At 42.0% G+C, this 26821-nt stretch overlaps 1 protein-coding gene and 1 non-coding gene across 2 annotated transcripts in view; both read right to left on the bottom strand.

Moving 5' to 3' along the window:
- The window catches only part of LOC105469623 (phosphofurin acidic cluster sorting protein 1), a 173699-nt gene that overhangs the window by 91499 nt on the left and 55379 nt on the right, over positions 1 to 26821 (bottom strand). The window lies entirely within an intron of this gene.
- LOC112424613 (small nucleolar RNA U13) lies at positions 2133 to 2237 on the bottom strand. The gene has a single exon (XR_003015400.1). It is a non-coding gene; the product is annotated as a small nucleolar RNA U13 (small nucleolar RNA).

Consider the following 26821-nt stretch of genomic DNA (forward strand, 5'->3'; position numbering starts at 1 on the left):
ACCAGCTTTTCAATTTCTACAAAAAAAATACAGCAGGAGTTTTGATTGAGAATGTACTGCATCTACAGATGAATTTGTAGAAAATTGATTATTTATGATACTGAGATTTCCAATCCACAAGCCTATTTATACTAATATTTTGTAGTTTTCAGTATGTAAGTTTTATATACATTTTGTTAAATTTATCCCTAGTACTTATGTATTTGGATGATATAGCAAGTGGAACACTATACTTACAATTTTTTTTTTCCGGCTATCTGTTTTTCTTGGTATTCTGATCAAAATTTAAATGGTTTTCTTGATATACTGAACTTGTATGCTGTTACAGTAGTGAGATCCTACTGTATCTTGCTAAACTCACTGACCAGTCCTAGTAGCCTTTTTATTTTTATTTTTCAGAGACAGGGTCTCGCTCTGTTCCCAGGCTGGAGGGCAGTGGTGCTATCATAGCTCACTGCAGCTTTGAATTCCCAAGCTCAAGCAACTCTCTTGCCTCAGCCTCTAGAGCAGCTAGGGCTACAGGTGTGTACCACTACAACGAGCTAATTTTTAAAACTTTTTTGCAGAGACGAGATCTCACTATGTTGCCCAGGCTGGTCTTAAATTCCCAGCCTCAAGCAATACTCCTGCCTTGGACTCCCAAAGCACTGGGATTACGGAAGCGAGCCACTGCACCTGGTTCAGTATTTTGAGGCTCTGTTATCAGGGACATATACATTTAAGATTTTTATAGCTCTGTAAGATACTGACCCTTTTATCATTATAAAGTACTCTTCATCTCTAACAATATTCCTCGTCTTAAAGTTTATTTCATTAAATGTTAACATCACCACTTCAGCTTTCTTACGCATATTCTTTTCATGGTATAATCTTTTTCCATCCTTTTACTTTTAACCTGTGTCTCTGTGTTTAAAGTGTGTCTCTTCTAAGCAGGTAAAATATACAAATCTTACAACAGTAAATTTCCATTTGCCCTGCCCCATCTTAGTGCTATTGTTGTCATAATTACACCTATATATACATTATATGTTTAAAAGGTTTTTTATTTTTTAGGTAGAGAAAAGGTCTCACCATGTTGCCCAAGCTGGCCTCAAACTTCTGGGCTCAAGCAATCCACCCACCTTGGCCTTCTTTTTTTTTTTTTTTTTTTTTTTTTTGAGACAGAGTCTTGCTCTGTCGCCCAGGCTGGGGTGCAGTGGCCGGATCTCAGCTCACTGCAAGCTCCGCCTCCCGGGTTTAGACCATTCTCCTGCCTCAGCCTCCCGAGTAGCTGGGACTACAGGCGCCCGCCACCTCACCCGGCTAGTTTTTTGTATTTTTTTTTTTTTTTAGTAGAGACGGGGTTTCACCGTGTTAGCCAGGATGGTCTCGATCTCCTGACCTCGTGATCCGCCCGTCTCGGCCTCCCAAAGTGCTGGGATTACAGGCTTGAGCCACCGCGCCCGGCCTCACCTTGGCCTTCTAAAGAGCTGAGATTACAGATGTAAGCCACCGTGACCAACCTATATGGACATTATAAACCCAGCACTACAGTGTTACAAAATCTTTAAAATCTTGTTTCTTATGTCACCAGCAGGCACAGTGGCACACGCCTATAGTCTCAGCTACTCAGGAGGCTGAAGCAGGACAATAGCTTGAGACCAGGAGTTCAAGGCTATAGTGCACCATTAATTGTCCTTGTGAAAAGCCAATGCACTCAAGCCTGGGCAACACAGTGAGAGCCGCATCTCAAAAAAAAAAAAAAAAAAAAAAAAATTCATATGTATCTTAAAGAAATTAGAGAAAGAAAAAAATTCATAGTCTTTTATTTCCAGTGATCTTCATTTCTTCCTGTAGATGAGTTACCACCTGGTATCATTTCCCTTCCTTCTGAAAACTTCTTTTAGTGTAAGTCTGCTGGTGATGAATTCTCTCGATTTTTGTTTTTCTGAAAATGTCTTTAGCCCTCATTTTTGAAAATTGTTTCTCTGGATACTGGATTCTTGGTTGATAGGGTTTTTCTTTCAGTATTTGACTATACTATTCCAGTGTTTTTTGGCTTCCTTCGCTTCTGATGAAAAGTCAGTCATATTTGTAACACCGATCCCTTTTATGTAATGTGTCACTTTTCTCTGCTTCCCCTCCCCACACAAGTTCAGAGACATAATGCGCTGATGTTGTAACAAGGTTCAGAGGGTGGCACACCTCACACACGTGCATGAACACCCAATCGTCATACTCGTGAGCTGCAAAAGGATCTCCATCTGCTTTTAAGATTTTCTTTTTATCTTTGGTTTCAGCAATTTGACTATGATGTGCCTATGAGTGCTTTTTCTCTGTGCTTAGACTTCATTGAACTTATTGAATCTATAAATTAGTGTTTTCTACCATATTTGAGAAGTTTGGGGATATTATTTCTTCAAATATTGTTTTTTGCCTATTTTTCTCTTCCCTTTCTAGGACTCCAAGTACACTTATATTAGGCTACCTGATATCGTCCTACAAGTCTCTGAGGTTCTACTAACTTTTCTTCAATCTTTGCTCCTCTCTTCATTGGGTGGGATAATTTCTATTGATCTATCTTCAACTGCACAGATTATTTTCTCTGTCATTTCAAAACCGCTGTTGAGCACATCTAGTGAACTTTTTATTTTTGAGATATGTTGCCAGCCAGGCTGGAGTGCAGTGGCACGATCACAGCTCACTGCAGCCTCAATCTCTTGGGCTCAAGTGATACTCCCACCTCAGCCTCCCAAGAAGCTGGGATTACAGGCACCTACCATCATGCCAGGCTCATTTTCAAATCGCTTTGTAGAGGTGGGGTCTCACTATGTTGCCAGGGCTGGTCTCAAACTCCTGAGCTCAAGTGATCCTCCTGCTTTGACCTCCCAAAGTTGTGGGATTATAGGTGTAAGCCACTGCACCCGGCCTCCAGTGAGTTTTTATTTCAGCTATTACTTATTTGAGCTCTACAACTTCCATTTGTTTACTTTCCATTTCTTTGTTACAATCTGTTGAGTTATTTTTCCTTTAATTTCCTTCCTCACTTAATTTTCCTTTAATTCTTTGATCAAATTTTCCTATAATTCTTTGATCACAGGACAGCAGCTTTGCAGTCTGCCTGCAAAATCCAACACTGTACCCACTTACACACTCAGAGTCAGTCTCTATTGATTGCTTTTCTTCCTCAGTATGAGTTAGACTTTCCACTTTATTTACATGTCTAGTAATTGTAGACCGAAAACTTGGCATTGTAGATAAGATGTTATAGCAACTCTGGATTCTACTGTGTTATTCTGAGGACTTTCTTTTTTTATATTCTAGTAGGCAGTTAACTTGCCTAGATTAAAACTGCAAACTGTCTCTCCTATGGTATGGAGCAGCTGCTATCTCTGCTCAGCTCTTACAGTGTCTAGCCTAGCTCCCTGGGGTCTCCCATGCTTCTGTGTAATCTGGCAGACAGCCAAGGATTTAGATTGATCATACTCAGATTTAGGGGATCATACTCTCCGATTTTTGTGTTCTTGTGATTTCCTCCTAAGTTTTCAGCTGCTTGGGCAATATTAGGGTCTTTCCTCTCAACCCCAAGCCAGTAAGGCTTCAGCTTTCCACAGCTTCGCTGTTCACAGTTTAGGGATATACTGTTTTAAAAAGCATGAACCTCACAGATCTCATATAGTATAGGTCTGTCTTTTAAGGGGAGATTCCTCTCTAGCCTCTGTCTGCTTGCTTTGTTTCACTGGTTGGCTGGTTTTTATTTTTGTTTTTGTTTTGCTGGGCTCCCTGGGATTTCACCTATACATTTAGAGTTTAACAGTCAACCAGGAATTTGGGCAGTTTTCACTTAGATATGGGACCTCACCCGTTCTGTAGTCTTCTCTTGTTTCCAGGATTCCCCCTGGACTTTCCAGCTTCTCTTCCATCCCTGACTTCTCTTCTTTGGCACCTCTCATCTGTAAGGCTGCAGCTTTTCACTGTCATTTCACTCTACTGAAACCACCATGGGTAATGATGCATAACTTCTGGCAAAAAAGTCATAAACTTGCAATTCTTGCTCCTTCTATTATAGTGTTTCAGGAGTCAACTCTCCTCCAGGTTCTAGGGACAGTTTTTGGATGCTTTTAGCTGTTTCTTATATTTTACCCAGATCTTTCAATTGTTATCTGTAGGAGGGTTTATGCAACCACTTCACTCAATCTCCCTTAATGGAAATTTCCTCTAATCCAACAGAAAGTAATTTACTTTGTGGATTTTTAAAAATAATACCTTACTTTTAAAAGCACAGTGCTATACACAAAACATTTAAAAGTAATAAGTTTTCAAGTAATGAACAATAACACTTCAGTGGTAAAGCCCTGTCTTTAGAAATTTATGAGATCAAATATTCCAAATGTTGCATGTGATAAAGTCATATAGCAAAGGTAGAAAGGCTTAAAATGTTTTTTCTGTTTTAGTGAAAAGGAAACGACATAAAAGAATAGCTCAGTTAGATACAGGAATTATGTTCCTAGAAAAAGAATCCATTTCCTGCCTAAAAGTCAGCAAAACCCAGTCTTTTCTATATTTAGTAAATGGAGAAGATGGGAAAAGCTAGAACTCTTTCAGTTTTGTTTTGGTTTTGTTAATCTCAATGGTTATTTTTGGGAGAAAAAGAACGAACGTATGTCAGTGGATCAAATAACTGTATTATAGATTACTGTATTGGATTCCAATTGCTGTAGAGAGTAATTACTATTTTATATGTCTTTAATAAAGTATAAATATTCACAGATGGTCTGCTGTGTGCAAAGCACTATATGATAGGAATAGAGAGATGGGATGTGGAGGGAGGAATTGAACAAACATGAGTAAGATCAGTTTTAGCCGGGCACAGTGGCTCAAGCCTATAATCCCACTTTGGGAGACCGAGGTGGATGGATCACTTGAGGTTGGGAGTTTGAGATCAGCCTGACCAGCATGGAGAAACCCCATCTCTACTAAATATACAAAATTAGCCAGGTGTGGTGGTGCATGCCTGTAATCCTAGCTACTTAGGAGGCTGAGGCAGGAGACTTGCTTGAACTCGGGAGGCAGAGGTTGCAGTGAGCCGAGATGGCGCCACTGCACTCCAGCCTGGGTAACGAGAGCAAAACTCCATCTCAAAACAAAAAAAAAAATCAGTTTTGCCCCCAAAGATCTTATAATGTACTGAACAGACATGTAAAACACATACACACACACACACACACACACACACACACACACACACACACACACACGGGAATACAAGATATGGAATGGATGTAGAAAGGAAAGTTAAGTGCTGTTTATAGGCCGGGTACTTAATCTCACAATTTCAAATACAAAGTTAATGTTATGCTATGAGCTGCTTTTTAAAATGCATGTTTATAAAATATTTGTTTTTGAAGTAGTACTTCAAAAAGTAGAAAAAGTAGAAATACACAGTAGAAAAAAACTCCTATTTTGGAAATACATAATAAAGTGGAACAATCCTATAAATCACAAGATCACTGTTAAAAGTCTGAAGAAAAAAAGTGCATGTTGGCTGGGGACGGTGACTCACACCTGTAATCCTGGCACTTTGGGAGGCCAAGGCAGGTGCATCACCTGAGGTCAGGAGTTTGAGACCAGCCTGACCAACATGGGTGAAAACCCGTCTCTACTAAAAATACAAAAATTAGTCATGTGTGGTGGTGCACGCCTGTAATCCCAACTACTCGGGAGGCTGAGGCAGGAGACGTGCTTGAACCCAGGAGGCGGAGGTTGCAATGAGCCAAGATCAAGCCATTACACTCCAGAATGGGTGACAGAGTAAGACCCTATTTCAAACAAACAAACAAAAAAAAGTGTGTGTGCATGTATACATGCTCACACATACCTTTGAGCATATACTTCTGTGCTGCTCCATCTCTTTTCGACCAAATGCATCACATTTAGCAACTGTTAAGTGGACACCTTTCCATATTAAAACATATACGACTTCATTCTGTTTTGTTTTGTTTCGTTTTGAGATGGAGCCTCACTCTGTGACCCAGGCTGAAGTGCAGTGGTGTGATCTTGGCTCACTGCAACCTCCGCCTCCCCGGTTCAGGCGATTCTCGTGCCTCAGCATCATGCGTAGCTGGGATTACAGGTGCGTGCCAACATGCCCACCTAATTTTTGTATTTTTAGTAGAGACGAGGTTTCACCATGTTGGCCAGGCTGGTCTTGAACTCCTGACCTCAAGTGATCTGCCCTCCTTGGCCCCGCAAAGTGCTGAGATTACAGGCATGAGTCACCACACCCAGCCTGACTTCATTCCTTTTAATGGTTATAATATTTAGTCAAAATAAATATACTACTTAATCAGTCCTTCTGGGCATTTGACTTTTTTATAGTTTTTAGTTATTACAAAGTTATTGTAGTGTTTCTATGATATATGTTCTTAAAACTGAAAGCGCTAAGTTAAAAGGACTAACCATTTAAATTTTAATGGCAGGCCAGGCTTGGTGCTCACACCTGTAATGCCAGCACTCTGGGAAGCCAAGGTAAGAAGATCATTTGAGGCCTGGAGTATGAGTCCAGCCTGGGCAACATGAGATACCCATCACTACAAAAAAATACAAAAATTAGCCAGGCAAGCTGATGTGTGCCTGTAGTCCCAGCTACTTGGGAGGCTGAGCTGGGAGGATGACTTGAGCCCAGCCCAGGAGGTCAAGGCTGCAGTGAGCTGTGATTACACCACTGCACTCTAGCCTGGGCAACAGAGTAAGACTCTGTCTCAAAAAATAATAATTAATTTTTAAAAAGTAAATTTTTAATGGCTACTGCCCAACTCGCTTTCAAAAGGATTATGCCAATTACACTCAACAAACTACAAGAGAGTCTCAGGTATTTTTTTTCCTTATGTCTTTTTTTTTATGGCCATATATTTCATTTCTAAATTTTAAATTTTTATTTTTAATTTTTGTGGGTACACAGAAAGTGTATATATTCATGGGTTATTTGAGATACTTTGATACAGGCATGTAATGCATAATAATCACATCAGGGTAAATGGAGTATCCATCACCTCAAGCATTTATCATTTGTGTCACAGACAACAGTTATTTTTATATTACAATTACTTCTGACTATAGTCACACTGTTGTGCTAGCAAATAGTAGCTTTTATTCATTCTTTCTTTTTGTACCCATTAACTAACCCCACTTCCCTCACACTCCCACCTACCCTTCCCAGGCTCCAGGAATCACCGCTTTACTCTCTATTCTACATGTTTTAAATCCATAATAGTTATTATTTTTGCTTTTTACTGTCAATTACCATTTAGAAAAGTTACAACATTAGAAAATTTGTTATGTTTACCTACATACTTACTATTTTTAGCATTCTTTATTCCTTTAAGTTGACCCAAGTTTCCATTATCATTTTCCTCTTAACCAGGAGAATGTTCTTTATTACTTTGAACCTCAGCTATTTTTATACATTATCTTACATTTACCCAAATATTTGGCAGTTTTGGTGTTCTTCCTTTCTTCTTGTGGATCTGAATTACTGTCCATTGGTAGAATTTTCCTCTCAGTCAAAAAACTTCTTTCAGGTAGATCTGGAAGCAAGCAATTCTTAGTCTTTGCTTATCTAGGAATGTCTTCATTTTGCCTTCATTTTTGAAGAATACTTTTGCTAGATAAAAAGATTTTGATTTGGTTTTTTTCTTTCAGTACTTTGAATATGTCATTCCATTGCCTTCTACCCTACACCGTTTCTGCTGAGAAGTCAGCAAACATTCATACTGTTGCAATAAAAAACTTGAGGAGTTACCTTTTTCTTGCTGCTTTCAAGACATTCTTACTCTTTTTGTCTTTTTCTGTTTGTTTTTAGACAGTGTCTTACTTGGTCACCCAGGCTGGAATGCAGTGGCATGATGTCGGCTCACTGCAAGCTCCACTTCCCAGATTCAAGCAATTCTCCTGCCTCAGCCTCCCGTGTATCTGGGACTGCAGGCATGAGCCATCACACCTAGCTAATTTTTGTATTTTTTAGTAGAGACGAGGTTTTTGCCATGGCTGGTCTCAAACTCCCGACCTCAAGTGATCTGCCCGCCTTGGCCTCCCAAACTGCTGGGATTACAGGCGTGAGCCACTGCATCTGGCCTCTTTTTGTCTTTGCCTATCAATAATTTGACCAGGATATGCCTAGGTGTGGATCCCTCAATATTTATGTAATTTGAAGTTTTCATAGATTCATGATTTTCATCAAACGTAGGAAGTTTCTGGCTGTTACTTCATTCATTTTTTTTTCCTGCCCTTTCTTCTCCTTTCTTTGTGGGATTCTATGACTTGTGTGTTGGTATGCCTGATGTCCCATAGATCTCTGAAGCTCTGTTCACTTTTTTTTCTCAGGTTCTTCAGATTGGCAGTTTCTATTGATCTATCTTAAGTTCACTGATTCATTCTTCTATGTCTCAAATCTGCTGTTGAATTCCTATAGCAAATTTTTAATTTTAGTTACTGTATTTTTCATCTCCAGAATTTGCATTTGGTTCTTTTCTATAGTTTCTGTTTTATTGAGATTTATTGAGTCACAGTCATCATACATTTCTTTAAATATTTAAACATGACATACATAGTTTCCTGTATTTCCTGAACACATCTACGATAGCTGTGCTGAGGTCTTTGTTTACTAAACCTAACATCTAGGCTCACTCAGAGACAGTTTCTATTGACTGATTATCTTCCCTGAATATGAACCACCCTTTCCTGTTTTTTTTGTCCCATTAGCGTTTTTTTGTTTTCTGTAGCCTTTCCTTACAGACATAACCATAATAAATTACAGACAAAATTTTTAAAAACTAGATGTTTTAGAGAATATATTGTAGCAACTCTCAACTGTAATTTTTCATGTGTGTTTTTTATTTCTTTAGTAATTTGCCTCGACTAAATCTACAAAATCTGTCTCCCCTGTGATGTGTGGCTATTTGATGTCTACTCAGTTTCTTTTCTTCTTTTTTTGCCAGTTTTTCTTTTCAAATTCTTGTTTTTATTTTTAAGCCTGACTTGCTAACACACGGCTTAGTGATCAGGCAATGATTGGTTATAGGTTGTGTTCACATCTCTTGAGCCTGCTAGGTAGGCTTCCAATCTCTGCCCATGGGTCTGTGCAGGGTTAGGGAGCAAAAAGTTCAAGCAGTTTTCAGGTCTACCCCACTTTTCCTTTCGGATCAGCCCTCTTGCATTTCCTTTGTACATTCATGCAGATTCCCAGCCAACCAGGGACAAACAGATACCATGGGATCTCTCTAGTCTTACCTGCATGTGTGCAGAGGCTTCTAAGTCAGCCAGAAATGTGTGGACAGCCCTTCAGACCCCTCTAAAACTGTCTCATTTCCAGGGTCTCAATTAAGTTTTGGGCTACTTTGCCAGTCTGTTGCTTGACCCAGTTGGGATATCTCTCTCACTACCAGAACTGTTGGCCTTCCTTTTCTCTTGCTACTGAGGCTCATTACTTTCACTGTCAATACCACCGGATGGGGGCTTTTCACCTGCTCCAAATCAAGCGAGTTCCCTCTGGTAGCCAAGCTGCTAGTTTTCATGGCCTGCTCTACCCTGACAGAACTACCACACCAATGGCAGGAGGAGATGGGAGTAACCCCCTGTCACTGTAGGCAAGGACGTCACAGACTCCCATTTTTCTTACTTGAAGTTCGGCAGTTTCTCTTGGATAAATGCTTCTCCATTTATTTCTTGCATTTATTCTACTTCTACAGCCCTGAAACAGTTGCTTTTGACAATTCTGTCTGGTATTATTGTTGTTTTGTGGGGAGAAATTTTGACTTCCTCACTGTAACTACTAAAGTTCCGATTCTGTCCTCAGCTACTTAAATGCCCTCTTTCATCTTCAAACGTATTGCCTCAGCACATGACATAAAAGTGCATTGTAAGTCAAATGTGAGATCATCAAGAATAATGAACAGGCCTGGAGTGATGGCTCATGTCTGTGATCCCAGCACTTTGGGAGACCAAAGTGGTGGATCACCTGAGGTCAGGAGTTCGAGACCAGCCTGGCCAACATGGTGAAACCCCATCTCTACTAAAAATACAAAAAATTCGCCAGGCGTCATGGTGCATGCCTGTAATCCCAGCTACTTGGGAGGCCAAGGCAAGAGAATTGCTGGAACCCGGGAGGTGAAGGTTGCAGTGAGCCGAGATTGTGCCACTGCACTCCAGCCTGGGCAACAGAGTGAGATCCATCTCAAAGAAAAAAAAGAATAAGGAACATACTTCACACCAGTTGTCTTTCTAAGCTATTATACCATGCATTTCTAGGTCTTGAGAGTGGAAAATGTAAAAGATTGCTGTACAACTATACATTGATCTAACAATAAACCAAATAAATGTCTGTGTTTCCCTCGAGTCTTATCTAAGCACCTGGAGCAAGGTTTTTTTTTTTTTTTTTAAAGACAGAGTCTTGCTTTGTCGCCTAGGCTGGAGTGCAGTGGCACGATCTTGGCTCACAAAAGCTCTGCTTCCTGGGTTCACACCATTCTCCTGCCTCAGTCTCCCGAGTAGCTGGGACTACAGGCGCCTGCCACCACGCCCGACTAATTTTTTTGTATTTTTAGTAGAAGGGGTTTCACTGTGTTAGCCAGGATGATCTTGATCTCCTGACCTCGTGATCTGCCCACCACGGCCTCCCAAATTGCTGGGATTACAGGCGTGAGCCAACATGCCCGGCCAGCACCTAGAGCAAGTTTTACCTTCATTCTCACATGAACGAAAACTCCTGACAGCCCTGATAGCTTTCTATGTATATTTGTACAAATAACAAATTCAAGATTTGTTTTCCTCTTCTCTAAAAAACTTTGTTCACTCTGTCAACATGATACATTTCCTTTTTGTTATAGAAATGGTTCATACTGCTATACCTTACCCTACTAAAACTGCAAATCACCTGGCTAGCTCTCGCCATACAGCAAACACATATTATTGTTACTATTAGTCTTTTCATTCTTTGATAAGGACCCAACCCAAGAAAAGGCTAAATATAGTCCATTATCAGTAAGAGGCAAATAGGAATCAAGGTTCAAGAACTTCTGACTCTTAGTTCTATGAATACGCACCTCACAAAATTAAAAGCATTTTTCAATATTGTTACCATGTTGACCCCGTTAAGTTTGTGACAAAGCATTTATTTCACACAGTCCACTCTAAATTAATTCCAATATTACTTATGAAACTTTTAAAAATGCTTTGTTTCACAAAAGTCTTGGGGCCAGGCGCAATGGCTCACATCTGTAATCTCAGCACTTTGGGAGGCCAAGGGGGGCAGATCACTTGAGGTTAGGAGTTGGAGACCAGCCTGGCCAACATAGCAAAACCCCTTTCTACTAAAAAAACAAAAATTAGCTAGGCATGGTGGTGTGTGCCTGTAAACCCAGCTACTTGGGAGGCTGAGACATGAGGATTGCCTGAACCCAGGAGGCAGAGGTTGCAGTGAGCCGAGATTGTGCCACTGCACTCCAGCCTGGACAATAGAGTGAGACTCTGCCTTAAAAAAAAAAAAAAAAAAAAAAAAAAAAGGAAGGTCTTGAACAGCAAGTGGCTTCCCAAACTATCATACATTAAATCAGGGCAAAAATCATGGCAAACTAAATTTCCCATTCATTTCTTCCTGGGGGTTAGTGGTAGAACATGACAGGCAGATACGAATGGGAAGTGCAGTAACAATACTAACGAGGACTCAGAAGCAACCAGTCCCAGCCTCTGAAGAACCCGCAGCACACTGGCATCAAGCAGACAAATGAGCCTTTGCTCTACGGGCTTCAGACCTGTTCCAGAACCCCTCCCAGCCAGGGCAGAGCTCACAACACTGCAGCCTCCAAAGTGCTCCAACAGGGGATGCTCCACCTGGGGAAGGGAAGATGCTACAGGTGATGTCTCCTTTACAGCAAGAAGCTTTAAATAATCCAGACTAAGTCTCTTGAAGCCAGCAGTCCATTACAAGTAGAGTTAACTGATAAGGTGGAATTGATTACAAGAAGGTAATTCAATTGCAAGACTCCTGACAACACTATAATCTAATACTGCTTAGGAGGGAAATCACTCTTTCTCTTTCGCATTTTCATTAACAGCACCACCTGACTGCAGTTTAAAAAGCACCATCAGGAAAAATAGCCTCTTTCACTGTCCTTCCTAGGTAGATTAATCTGACCTGTCTGTAAATAATGGAATTTCTATTCAAGTCCCAGCTTGTGATTCATTTTGTTTGCCCAGTAATGGCATGCGAGATGACAAATATTCATGGATTGCGGGTTTTTTCCATGAAGGTGGCTAACAAGTAAGCGGACAGTGTTGAAACCTAAGACATCATTCAGAGAAACTCAAGCCTCGCAGGGCTGCTCTCCTGGAAGAAGCAGTGTTAAATGGCAGCAGCTTGAACCTTCTTCCCTCCATTTTTTTTCTCTTAGTAGAGACCAGGTCTCACTATGTTGACCAGGCTGGTCACCAACCTTCTTCTCTTTTTCAGGAGCCCCACTTCCATTCAGCTTAAATTGAAAGTTCTTACTATCAGGTTTCACACAATTATCTCCTTCCTCTTTTTTTTTTTTTTTTTTTTTGAGACGGAGTCTCGCTCTGTCACCCGGGCTGGAGTGCAGTGGCCGGATCTCAGCTCACTGCAAGCTCCGCCTCCCGGGTTCACACCATTCTCCTGCCTCAGCCTCCCGAGTAGCTGGGAGTAGCTGGGACTACAGGCGCCCGCCACCTCGCCCGGCTAATTTTTTGTATTTTTTTTTAGTAGAGACGGGGTTTCACCGTGTTAGCCAGGATCGTCTCGATCTCCTGACCTCGTGATCCGCCCGCCTCGGCCTCCCAGAGTGCTGGGATTACAGGCTTGAGCCACCGCACCCGGCCGTTTTTTTTTTTTTTAAATAAAATGCTGATAAGTCAGGCGCAGTGCCTCATGCCTGTAGTCCCAGCACCTTGGGAGGCCAAGGTGGGAGGATTGCCTGAGCTCAGGAGTTGAAGACCAGCCTGGGCACCATGGCGAAACCCTGTCTCTACTAAAAAATACAACAAATTAGCTGGGCGTGGCAAGCTGGGACCACTGGGTGGCAAGTGCCTGTGGTCCCAGCTACTCAGGAGGATCAGGTGTGAGGATCAGGTGAAGGCTGCAGTGAGCCGAAATCGTGGCACTGCACTCCAGCCTGGGCAACAGTGCGAGACCTGGTCTCACCCAAAAAAATAAATAAATAAATAAATAAATAAATGCTGACTCTTAAGCGATGAATACATTTTACCTGGGTTTTTGAAAAAATACATGCAGCCCTGCTGGGCAGTGACTTCACACCTATAATCCTAGCACTCTGGGAGCCGGGGCAGGAGGATCAGTTGAGCCCAGGAGAGCAGCCTGGACAACATATCAAAACTGCATCTCTGGCCAGGAGCGGTGACTCACGCCTGTAACCCCAGCACTTTGGGAGGCTGAGGCGGGCAGATCGCTTGAGGTCAGGAGTTTTGAGACCAGCCCGGCGGCCAACATGGTGAAATCCCGTCTCTACTAAAAATACAAAAACATCTTTCCCTGTCTGCTGAAGTAAAATTAATGAATAACTTCTCCAAACATTCCTAACCAAAACTCTCATACGTTAGGAGAAAGTTCCGAACTAGAGCTCAGTCGAAAATCTCCTTGGTTTGCAAGCACAGCTGTAGAGCTAAAGCTTCAGTACCCTCTAAAAGCTTGTCAGAAACGCAGAATTACAGGCCCCACCCCAGGCCAGCTGAATCAGAATCTGCATTTTTAACAAGATACCCAGAATATTCTTACCTGCATTAGAGTTTGAAAAGCACTGAGCTATGGTGCATTTTCGATTAAGGTTTTTACCACGTAAGAGTTGGATTTTGAGCAAAAACCACATTATCAGATTCAGTACGTGGGTAAAGGTTGGTTTTGTCAAATACAAGCAGGCCTTCTCCTGTAGTCTGGCACCACTTGAGTAACTACTGTCCATATTTGCAACTTTACAACCACTACGGAAAACAGTTTGGAAGTTCCTCGAAAACTAAAAATAGAGCTACCTTACAATCCAGCAATCCCATTGCTAGATATATACCCCAAATAAAGGAAATCAGTATAGAAAAGAGGTCTCTGCATTCCCATGTTTACTGCAGCACTCTTCACAACAAGCAAGATTTGAAATCAAGTGTCTATCAACAGATGAATGGATAAATAAATGCAGTGCATATACACAATGGAGTACTATTCGGCCACAAAAAAGAATGTGATCCTTTGGATGGATGGATGAAACATGGATGGCACTAGGTCATAATGTTAAGTAAAATAAGCCAGGCACAGAAAGACAAACTTCACATGTTCTCACTTACTTGTGAGAGCTAAAAATTAATACAATTAAACTCATGGAGACAAAGAGTAGAAGGATGGTTACCACAGGCTGGGAAGGGTAGTGGTGGGGGGTGGGGGTCGGGGGTCAGTGGGAGGGAATGGGGAGGGCTAATGGATTAAAAAAAAAAAACAGTTACAAAGCATGAATAAGACCTAGTATTTGCTAGCACAACCGGGTGACTATAGTACAAAATAATTTAATTACACATTTTAAAGTAACTAAAAAGTATAACTGGATTGTGTGTAACACAAAGGATAAATGCTTGAGTTGGACACCTCACTTACCCTAATGTGATTATTATGCCTCGCATCCCTGTATCAAAACATCTTATGCAACCCATATATACACCAACTATGTACCCACAAACATTACAATTAAAAATATATATACTTCAGGCTTAGCCACCACTATCTCAAGCACATCATGAAAACTAAAGGTAAACAGCAGCATGAGGTTTTCAGGTTGCAAGCACTGGTTTCATAACAGGCTGTAAATTAATCCTAAAAGTCAGAACTTCTCTTTTTCAGTGGTTCTCAAACTTTGGTGTGCCTAAGGCTCACCGGGGGAACTTGTTTAAAAATGCAGACAGTGGACAGGCGCAGTGGCTCACGCCTGTAATCCCAGCACTTCGGGAGGCCGAGGTAGGCAGATCACAAGGTCAAGAGATCGAGACTATCCTGGCTAATACGGTGAAACCCCATCTCTACTAAAAATACAAAAATTAGCTGGGCGTGGTGGCGCATGCCTGTAGTCCCAGCTACTCGGGAGGCTGAGGCAGGAGAACGGTGTGAACCCAGGAGGCAGAGGTTGCAGTGATCCAAGATTGTGCCACTGCACTCCAGCTTGGGCAACACAGCGAGACTCCGTCTCAAAAAAAAAAAAAAAAATGCAGACAGCAAGAGTTCACCTCTCAAGAGTCCTATTTAGTAGGTTCATCAGCAGTGAGCCTAACAATAATAAGAAACATGATATCAGGTCTGGGATTAGGGGGAGGCAAGCAAGGGACCCAGGGTACAAAACTTAAAAGAAGTGCTTGCTCTCCGGTGTGTGCAAGTGCCAAGATAGTAAGTGCCTCCTCCCACACTTCATGGGGCATCTCACTTGACTCACCCTAGTCTTGGTCCTGCAAGATATAGGGTAGTCCACGGACCAGCAGCATCAGCATGGCCTGGGGACTTATTAAAAATACAAAATCTGGCTGGGCACCATAGCTCACCCTGTAATCCCACTTTGGGTGGTTGCTCGGGGACAGGATTTCAAGACCAGCCCAGGTAATATGGCAAGACTCCCATCTCTAAAAAAAATATTTTTTGGCCGGGGGCAGTGGCTCATGCCTGTAATCCCAGCACTTTGGGAGGTCGAGGCGGGCAGATCACGAGGTCAGGAGATCGAGACCATCCTGGCTAACACGGTGAAACCCCGTCTCTACTAAAAATACAAAAAATTAGCCGGGCGTGCTGGTGTGCGCCTGTAGTCCCAGCTACTCGGAGGCTGAAGCAGGAGAATGGTGTAAACCCGGGAGGTGGAGCTTGCAGTGAACCGAGATCGCGCCACTGCACTCCGGCCTGGGCGACAGAGCAAGACTCCGTCTCAAAAAAAAAAAAAAAAAAAAAAAAAATTTTTTTTTTTAATTACCTGGGCATAGTGGCAGAAGTCTACAGTCTCGTCTACTCAGAAGGCTGAGGCAGGAGGATCACTTCAGTCCATGAGTTTGAGGCTGCAGTGAGCCAAGATCAGGCCACTGCACTCTAGCGTGAGTGACAGAGTGTGATACTGTCTCAAAAAAAAAAAAAAACAAACAAACAGGGGAGGGAGTGCAAAATCTTGGCCTACCCCACACCTACTGAATCAGAATTTGCATTTTAGGTTGGGTGCCATGGCTCACGCTTGCAATACTAGCACTTTGGGAGGCCAAGGCAGGTGGATCACCCGAGGTCAGGAGTTCAAGACCAGCCTGGCCAACATGATGAAACCCTGTCTCTACTAAAAATAGAAAACTTAGTTGAGCATGGTGGTGGGTGCCTGTAATCCCAGCTACTCGGGAGTCTGAGGCATAAGAATCACTTGAACCTGGGAGACAGAGGTTGCAGTGAGCCGAGACTGTGCCATTGCACTCCAACCTGGGAGACAAGAGCGAGACTCCATCTTAAAAGAAAAAAGAAAAACAAACGCCAGGCGCGGTGACTCATGCCTGTAATCCCAGCACTTTGGGAGGCCCAGGCGGGCGGATCACGAGGCCAGGAGATCGAGATCATCCTGGTTAACACGGTGAAACCCCGTCTCTACTAAAAATACAAAAAATCAGCTGGGTGTGGTGGCGGGCACCTGTGGTCCCAGCTACTCAAGAGGCTGAGGCAGGAGAATGACGTGAACCTGGGAGGCGGAGCTTGCTTGCAGTGAGCCGAGATCGTGCCACTGCACTCCAGCCTGGGCGACAGAGCGAGACACCGTCTCAAAAATAAAAATAAAAATAAAGAATTTGCATTTTAATAAGATCCTCAGGTTATTCCTGTTCACATTAAAGTCTGAGAATGAATAGAAGGGATGCTTAAATTCAGTCCTGCAACTGAAACCAAAACCCTAAGCACTTTTTAACCTATCATGCTGCATCTCTAAAATAGGAAAGAGTGAGTAATGGTTCTCCACTGGAGTCCAAAGGACAGCCCTACAAAGGCCAACATTATTGTCACCCCTTGGTCAATGGCCTGGATAACGACATAAGAGATGCTTATTAACCTGCAGGTGGCACACAAGAGGAAGCTGTTGAGGCAGGAAGGAGCAGAGTCAGATCATCCCGACCAGCCGGATGCCAGGTAAGCACATAACAAGTTTTACATTTAGGTTAAAAATTTCAACAATGAAGGTATAAGATGTGTGTGGTGGTTTGCTTGGAAATAAAACATATGAAACATTCTAGGAAAAAATCTAAAAGTGTGTCATGAATTTAATATAATGGCATTTCAAAACAGCAGGAAAAAATGAATAATTCAATAATGTTGGAGTAACTAGGCAGCTAGCTGGAAAAAAATTTAATTTGAACCCCTACCTCACATCTTATTTTAAAATAAATTCTAGATGCATAAAAGATTTAAGTACGTACATACACACAAACACACACACACTCACACAAATCCATTTAGTTACTAGCAGAAAATATGGGTATTTTTTAAATAGCCTCAAGTGGACAAGGCCTTTCTAAGTATAAATGAACTCTAAATGCATGAAGTCCAGGGGCCATTGTGAAAAAGATGGCTACATTTTATTACATTAAAGAAAAAATTCTGCATGGCAAACACCAATGTAAACAGAGCTTGAAGACAAATGACAAAATGAAGGGGAGGGAGCAATTTGTGACTCATATCCAAGACATAGGGCTATTTTCAAAAATCCCCAAAAATCAAGAAGAAAAAAGCCCAAAAGCCAAGAGAAAAGTGGGCAACGCTGGGGCTGGAGAGCCTACGGAGGCTGGGCGCTGTCCTCCAATAGCTGAAGGCCACTTCTGTAGAAGTGAAAAAACTGAGTCATTTGTTTCTACGGTTGAATCAGGACTCATGGTGGAAACTTCCATGAGTTAAGTTTTAGCTGAACATACAGAACTTACTAATAATTCGGGCAGTCCATATGATGGAATGGGCCTGCTTAAAAAAGTACTGAATTCTGGCTCAGTGGAAGCACTCAGGCCAAGGCTAGATGAGGGTCAACTTGTATGAAGTTTTCTGGAAGGCATGAGATGGGAAACTAAACTGCACGATTGTTAAGGGTGCTTAAAACCCTAAAATTATGCAATTCTATTCAAAGACTACATCCACTCCGGAAAAGATAGAAGAATAAATCAAGTAACGATGGGTTCTCACAGCTCCATAAAGACTGGAAGCCATAGTGCTCATCAATCCTAGATTTTTATTCTAAGTAGGGTGTTCTCTGGAGTGGGGATGGAAGAAGATATGAAGGTTTTGTTAAATCACAACTCCTGCACTCAGGAATATTTTGGTTTGTTTTGGTTTTTGGCATGTCTGTGTGTGTGTGTGTTAGTAGGATTGGGCAGTCCTGTTTCACATTCCTCTCCTGGGCTCCCCAAACACTAAAAGCAAAAGCACAATTTTGAAAGAGAGTGAATTAGTACTGGAGGGTTATGTGCTTATAGTCACATAACCCGTGGGACATACTTACGTATCTATGTTATTTACAACAGTTCAATTATGAGCTAAAAGTCACAGACAAATCAATAGCTCAAGAATTCAACTGACAGGTGGACAGTGTTCCAGAAGCTAGTCTGGAAGGCACCTGGGCAGAATCTGAAACTACGTTAAGAGGAGCACAGAAGGCCGGGTGTGGTGGCTCACGCCTGTAATCCCAGCACTTTGGGAGGCCAAGGCAGGTGGATCACTTGAGATCAGGAGTTCGAGACCAGCCTGGCCAACATGGTGAAACCCCATCCCTGCTAAAAATACAAAAAGTAGCCGGGCATGGTGGTAGGCACCTGTAATCCCAGCTACTCAGGAGGCTGAGACAGAAGAATTGTTTGAACCTAGGAGGTGGAGGTTGCATTGAGCTGAGATTGCAACTGCACTCCAGCCTGGGTGACAGAGCAAGCCTCTGTCTCAAAAAAAAAAAAAAAAAAAAAAAAAAAAAAAAAAAGCACAGGAGAGGAGGCCAGCAGGGAGGAGGGCAGGCCTCAGGCAGCCATGGTACATGCTGAACCCATGCATAGTGTGTCTGGGTGACAGCACTGGCATGTTTTCCACACAGAAAATCACTCTATAATACTAGTAATTTATCAACTAAAGTTAAAATGAAGAACCTTCATTTATCTTGAGTTTTAAAGCTTAAACCAAAGCAATTTTGGCTGGAGAAAGCTGAAGAGCTAACAAAAACTCATAAAGATTCTGAAGGGAGCACCTTACCTATCTCAGAGCTCGAGAAGTTGGCAACCATGAGTCCTTAGCGTGGCTTCTAATTTCTCTTCAAAATCAAGGGCTTCCTTTCTTTTTGATATGGACACGCCACTAGGTACTTTTTAGCCATTACTGGGAAAAGCTTTTAGTTCAAATATAATGAAAACAATGAGTGGTGAGAAGAAATAAGATTTTTTTTTTTTTTTTTAGATGCAGTCTATCTCTATTGCCCAGGCTAGAGTGCAGTGATGTGATCTCAGCTCACTGCAACCTCCACATCCTGGGTTCAAGCCATCTTCCTGCCTCAGCCTCCCAAGTAGCTGAACCACCACACCTGGCTAATTTTTGTATTTTTAGTAGAGACAGTGTCTCATCATGATGGCCAGCCTGGCCTCAAGTGATCCTGAGCCTCAGGTGATCCACCTGCCTCAGCCTCCCAAAGTGGCTGGGATTACAGGCATGAGCCACTGCACCCAGCTGAAATAAGATATTTTTGAGGTAAGAGAGCAATAAATAAGAGAAGAAATAAGAAACCCAAAGAGGAGATAAGAAGGATTATCTCAGGCATAATTACCTAAGATTCAAGACAGAATAAAAGTGAGAAAATGCTGGGGAGTGAAGGGAATCCCCCATGATGGTGAGAAAAAGATGACACCGTGACCAAGTTTCTACACTGGCCATCAGGGGGCACCATCGGTCAGAACAACGTCCTGGCGCCAGGGTACAGGGAGCCCTACCTAACCGGACTTCTGTATGTATAGGCTGCTCCCACAATGGGAACATATACTAAACTATTAGCCATTGGAAATGCTTTTACAGCCAGATTAACAGAGAAAAAAAAAATCAAAAACACACACACACCCATCTGTCCCTATATTTGTGCATCCAAATCAGAAATGGCAACGCTATGTAGCGTGTCATTTGGATTCCAGAAGTAGGGAGGGCCAGAGAAAGCTGAAGAAATTTCATCACCTAGCCAGGTGTGGTGGCAGGCACCTGTAGGTCCCAGCTACTAGGGAGGCTGAGGCACAAGAATCACTTGAACCTGGGAGGCAGAGGTTGCAGTGAGCTGAGATTGCACCACTGCACTCCAGCTTGGGGGACAGAGCGAGACTCCGTCTCAAAAAAAAAAAAAAAAAAAAGAAAGAAAGAAAAAGAAATTTAATCACCAAGTCCGTTACTTCTGAAACTCAGCCGGCCTCAGAACAGTCGAGGGCATCAGCATATGGTGGGGCAGTGGACTCCGCACATGGGGATGGTGGGGAATTATGCTAATGGAGATTTCAGGGAGGACGGAAAGGAACCTGGAACAATGACAGTGTGATCAATGCCTCAGGAATAGGCATTTTATGCATATGTTAGAGCTAGGTTCTCATATCTTTAAGAAATTAGAATAAACATGGGGTATATATCACAGGCATCTGAAGAAGGAAGTCAACAACTTGCCCAGTATCACACTTAGCCAGGACAAGTATCTGTCTGGCTTGCTAATCCAGTTTCTTTCCACTAGATATTTTTATAAATAATTAAATTTGTGATGGGAAAAGAAGAAAGCATTGCTTTAAGGTACATTTAACAAAGAAGTCTAGCTGGGCATGGTGGCTCACATCTGTAATCCCAGCACTTTGGGAGGCTGAGGTAGGAGGATCGCTTGAGGCCAGAAGTTCCAGACCAGCCTGACCAACAGATGTGGAACCCTATTTCTACAAAAAAATTGAAAAGTTCGCTGGGTATACTGGTGTGTGCCTATAGTCCCAGCTACTCTGGAGGACAGCTTGAACACAGGAATCAGAGGCTGCAGTGAACTATGATAGCGCCACCCTGGGCATGGTCTTCAGACTCTGACCTGCTGGCAGGCAAAAATCTTTCAATGACATCTCTTGATCTACATCATATTATAAACCACGGACATTATCAGCTGTTCCAACGACCTGCACAGAGGTTGGCAAGATCTTTTGCCCCAAGCATCAGTGCAGTGATGCCTCCAGCAGCCACTACTGAAGCCAAGGAGCAGAACATAAGAAAGAAACTCAGCTCCTCCATCTGGCAGCATATGGCCAGCCAGACCTAGTGCTCTATCTTACAAAGCTAACTATGAAGCTGAGGTAAGAGTCTTTAATGAATAAATGCAACAAATAAACTCTGCAAAGCAGAGTAATAATGGCTATACAAAAGACAGATGACATGGTTAGAGGAGCAGCAGGAGACCATAAAGAGCCCAGGACAGATTCCAGAAATTTTCTGGAGTCAGAATGTATAAAACTTGCTGACAGATTATACATGCAGAGCATGAAAAAGAAGCAAAGATGACTCCGGGGTTTTTGGCTTGAGCAACAGGGTGGAAAGCAGCACCATTTACAGTTGGCCCTCTGTACCCACAGGTTCCATATCTGTGGATCAAAAATATTTAGGAAAAAAGTCAGGCGCCATGGCTCACTTCTGTAGTCCCAGTACTTTGAGAGGGCAAGGCAGGCAGATCACTTGAGGTCAGGAGTTCGAGACCAGCCTGGCCAACATGGTGAAACACCATCTCTACTAAAAATACAAAATTAGCTGGGCATGGTGGCGCATGCCTGTAATCCCAGCTACTCAGGAGACTAAGGCATGAGAATTGCTTGAACCTGGTAGGCGGAGGTTGCAGTGAGCAGAGATCCCACCATTGTACTCTCTAGCCTGGGCAAGAGAGTGAAACTCCATCTCAAAAAATATGTACATGTATGTATATTTAGGGGGGGGAAAAAGGCTTGTTGCATCTATACTGAACATGTACAGACTTTTTCTTGTTTATTCCCTAAATAATACAGTATAACAATAATTTACATAGCATTTACAATGTATTAACTATTATAAGTATTCAAGAGATTAAAATACGAGGGAGGATGTGTGTAGGTTATATGCATATACGGTGTCACTATACAAGGAACTTAAGCATTCGTGGATTTTGGTATCTGTATTAATCCATTTTCATACTGCTATAAAGATACTACACGAGACTGGGTAATTTATAAAGGAAAGGATTTTAACTGACTCACAGTTCCACAGGGTAGGGGAGGCCTCAGGAAACTCACAATCATGGCGAAGGGAAAGCAAGCACAGACTGTCTCACACGGTGGCAGGAGAGAGAGGTGTGTGAGAGCGCAGGAAAACACTACCATTTATAAAACCATCACATCTTTCGAGAATTCACTATCACAAGAACAGCATGGAAGACATCGCCCCCATAATCCAATCACTTCCCATCAGGTTCCTCCCTTAACACTTGGGGATTCTAGTTCAAGATGAGATTTGAGTGGGGACGCAAAGCTAACCTATATCAGTATCCACTGTGGAGGGATGCTCATGGAACCAATCCTCCAGAGACACCGAGGGACACGTGTACTTAGATAAATAAAGATTGGGGGAGGAACAGATCTTTTTTTTTTTTTAATGAGGAAAGGATAAAATAAGTTGTAGCAATGCTAAATTTGAGATATCTATTAGATATTTAGGTGCGGCTATCAGGCAGACAGTGAGTACACAAATTTAGAGATCAGAGAAAAGATTAAACTGGAGATGTAAATGGAGGCACATATAAACCTAATTAGAAGAAAATATAGGATAATGCCTTTTTTGTACACAGAGATGGAGTCTTGCTATGTTGCCCAGGCTGGTCTCAAACTCCTGGCCTCAAGCAATCCTTCCACCTTGGCCTCTCAAAGTGCTGGGATTACAGGCATGAGCCACCATGCCTGGCCCAGAAAATATTTCTTAAGTAAGACATTGAAAAGCACAAATCTTTATAAATGGAAAAAGCAAAGGAAATGTCTAAATTAAAACAAAGGATTTCTGCTGAATAAAGGACATCATGAACAAAGTTAGCAGGTAGATGAGGGACAGAAGAAGACATCTGAAACATTTGTAACTGCTTTAAGATTAACAGCTAGAATATATAAGAAACTCTACTGGAAAATAGGAAAATGATATGACTAGGTCATACATAAAAGGAAAATCCAAAGACTACCCAACATACACAGAAATCCAGCCATGCTCATTAGTAATCAGAAAAATGTGAGTTAAAACAAGATATTAATAACATGTGAAACCTGCCAAACTCACACAAGTTTTAAAGTCAAATACTAAGGACTGCACTTAGTAGTGGAAATACAAATTAAGCAATCATGCATTACTTAGTAAAATTAAATATGATTATACTCTGTGACCCAACAATTATACTTGTTGGTATTTAGCCAGAAAAACTCTTGTACAAGTTTGTAAGAAGACATATATGAGGATTTTCCTATTAATTTATTTAGTTTTATCTTTTATCTTTTGAGACAGTCTCAATCTGTTGCCCAAGCTGGAGTGCAGTGGTGGCACAATCAAGGCTCACTGCAGCCTCAACCTCCTGGGCTCAAGCGATCCTCCCACCCCAGTCTCTCAAGTAGCTGGGACTACAGGCACATGCCACCACGCCCAACTAAGTTTTTAATTTCTGGTAGAGATGAGGTTTTTGTCACATTGCCCGGGTTGGTCTCGAACTCCTGGTCTCAAGCGATCCTTCTGCCTTAGCCTCCCAAAGTGCTGGGATTATAGATGTGAGCCACTATACCTACAGAGCATTGTTTGTGGTACAGGGAGAACAAATGAGGTGTCCGTCACTAGGGGAACAGATAAATAAAAGGCAGCAGATAGAGCAATAAAAATACAATGCAGTGGCTAAAAGCACCATATAAACACAACACCAACAGAACTTGAAAACATAGTTTTAAATGAAGAAAGAATCAGAATGAGAATTATCATGTAATGCTATTTATATAAATTTACAGAAAACACCACATAAGGATACATATATATCCAAGGGTACATATTAAACACATCAGAGAAGATGCTAATGGGAGTGGGATGGGAATGGGAGAAGAGATACAAAGTGACAACAGAAAACAATAAAAACACCAGGGACCCTTGCAATGTCAATATAATGGTATTGTAAAAATAACAAATTTTTATTTGGAAGAAAAACTAACAAACTTATAGGGGCAGAAGGAAGCTTCCTTCTGCTTCAACTCTCCAAACTGCCTGACATTTGATTCATCTGACTTACCAGATAAGGAAGCGGGCTAGAGGGGAGGGAGGGAGGAGGCCAACATGCATAAATGTGGCCTTAGACTATATTGCATCTTGCACTCACTTTGACCATGGCACTTGTCATGCTGCTGAAATTATACATATACACAGCTATCTTCTCACCCTGAAAGTTGTATCTTTAAGGGCAGGATTGTATCATATTCATCCTCATGCACCCAAAACCCAACCCAGTGGATGGTGCAAAGAATACATTCAATAAATGCTGATTGGCTGACTGGTTGGTTGGTTGGTTGGTGGACTGGATGGAAAATAAATCAAAATTAGATTCCAACTGAATTGTTTTCAGCTCAGGTGTACCCTTAGTGCTTGACTATTACAACGTAGCCACTTGAATGTTTAAAAAATTATCATAAATGGGTAGATGTCCTCCTAACATCATTTATTCTAGCATAAAAATGCATGTCCTTTTGGATGACAGACACATGGACAAACATCACAAAATTCAAGCTGACTCTACAGCTGCAAGAAGAAATTAGAGACACTACCGCAAAATCAGAAGTATGAATGATAAAGTTAACTTGAGGTGAAGGGAAAAATAAAGATGCAGCACAAGTCAGGTAATCCCTGCTGCCCAGCAGTGCTGGGTGCCTCACGCCTCTGAAATTACTGATACCACACTATGTGTATAACGCATAAAAACCCTTCTTACTGGCCAAGCACAGTGGCTCACACCATTATTCCAACACTTTGGGAGGCAGAGGGAGGATCGCTTGAGCCCAGAAGTTCGAGACCAGCCCGGGCAACACTGTTAGGCCCCGTCTCTATTTTAATAATAATAATAATATTTTTAAAACCCTTCTTACTTTTTTTTTTTTTTTGATATGGAGTCTTGCTCTGTCGCCCAGCCTGGAGTACAGTGGCACGATCTCAGCTCACTGCAACCACCTCCTGGGTTCAAGTGATTCTCCTGCCTCAGCTTCCCAAGTAACTGGGATTACAGCCCGCGCCACCACACCCGGCTAATTTTTGTATTTTTAGTAGAGGACAGGGTTTCACCACGTTGGTCAGGCTGGTTTTGAACTCCTGACATCAGGTGATTTGCCCACCTCAGCCTCCCAAAGTGCTGGGATTACAGGCATGAGCCACCACACCTGGCCCCTTCTTACTAATTTTAATCAATTTTTAAATTGACATTACAGTATAATTTACATACAACAAAACACACACATTTAAATGAACAGTTTGATTAGTTTAAATGTATGTACCCATGAAATCGCTATCATAGCCAAGACACAGATCATTCCCATCACTCCAAAGGATCCCTTGTGCCCCTGTGCAGCCATGCTGCCCCTTTACCCAGGCTCCAGGCAACCACTACTCTGCCTTTTGTCAAGATATCTCACTCACTTTTTTTTTTTTTGAGATGGAATCTGGCTCTATTGCCCAGGCTGGAATGCAGTGGTGCGATCTTGGCTCACTGCAACCTCCGCCTCACAGGTTCAAGTGATTCTCCCGCCTCAGCCTCGAGCAGCTGGGATTACAGGCGCACACCACTACGCCTAGCTAATTTTCGTAATTTTAGTAGAGATGGGGTTTCCCCATGTTGGCCAGGCTGGTCTCGAACTCCTAACCTCAGGTGATCCACCCACCTCAGCCTCCCAAAGTGCTGGGATTACAGGCATGGGCCACTGTGCCTGGCCCTTACTCACTTGTTAGATTTTATTTTATTTTATATTTTTTTTGAGACAGAGTCTCGCTCTGTCACCCAGGCTGGAATGCAGTGGTGCGATCTCGGCTCACTGTAAGCTCTGCCTCTCAGGTTCGCCATTCTCCTGCCTCAGCCTCCCGAGTAGCTGGGACTACAGGTGCCCACCACTGCGCCCAGCTAATTTTTTGAAGTTTTAGTAGAGACAGGGTTTCACCGTGTTAACCAGGATGACCTCGATCTCCTGACCTCATGATCTGCCCGCCTTGGCCTCCCAAAGTGCTGGGATTACAGGTGTGAGCCACCGCACCCAGCCTAACTTGTTAAATTTTAAAATTTAACTCTATATTTGAAAATTTTCAAACATATACACAGTAGAACAGTAGAATGAACCTAGTTTGTCCAACACCCGGCTTCAACAATGTTTAATGCATAACCAATCCTGTGTCAGCAATTCTCCCACCTACTCCCTTGCCTGGGTTATTCTGAAGCAAATCACAGACAACATTTCTTTTCACATGTAAATATTTCAATATATATGTCTCTTTAAAGGATTTTTTTAAAAAACTCATCCACAATTTTCACACTTAATTAACAACAAAATTTTCAATTTTAATTTTTTGTTGTCAATATTCAACATAAAATAAATTTCCTCTTGTTTTTGGTTTGTTTTATAAAATAAACTTCTTAATACCATTAATGGCATCAAATAATCAGTCAGTGTCCACATTTCCCAGATTGCCTCACATTTTCTTCATTTTGTCTGAATCAATCATATATGACTATTAGTTCATTCA

Source organism: Macaca nemestrina, chromosome 12 (genome assembly GCF_043159975.1).
Source record: "Macaca nemestrina isolate mMacNem1 chromosome 12, mMacNem.hap1, whole genome shotgun sequence".
Lineage (NCBI taxonomy): Eukaryota > Metazoa > Chordata > Mammalia > Primates > Cercopithecidae > Macaca > Macaca nemestrina.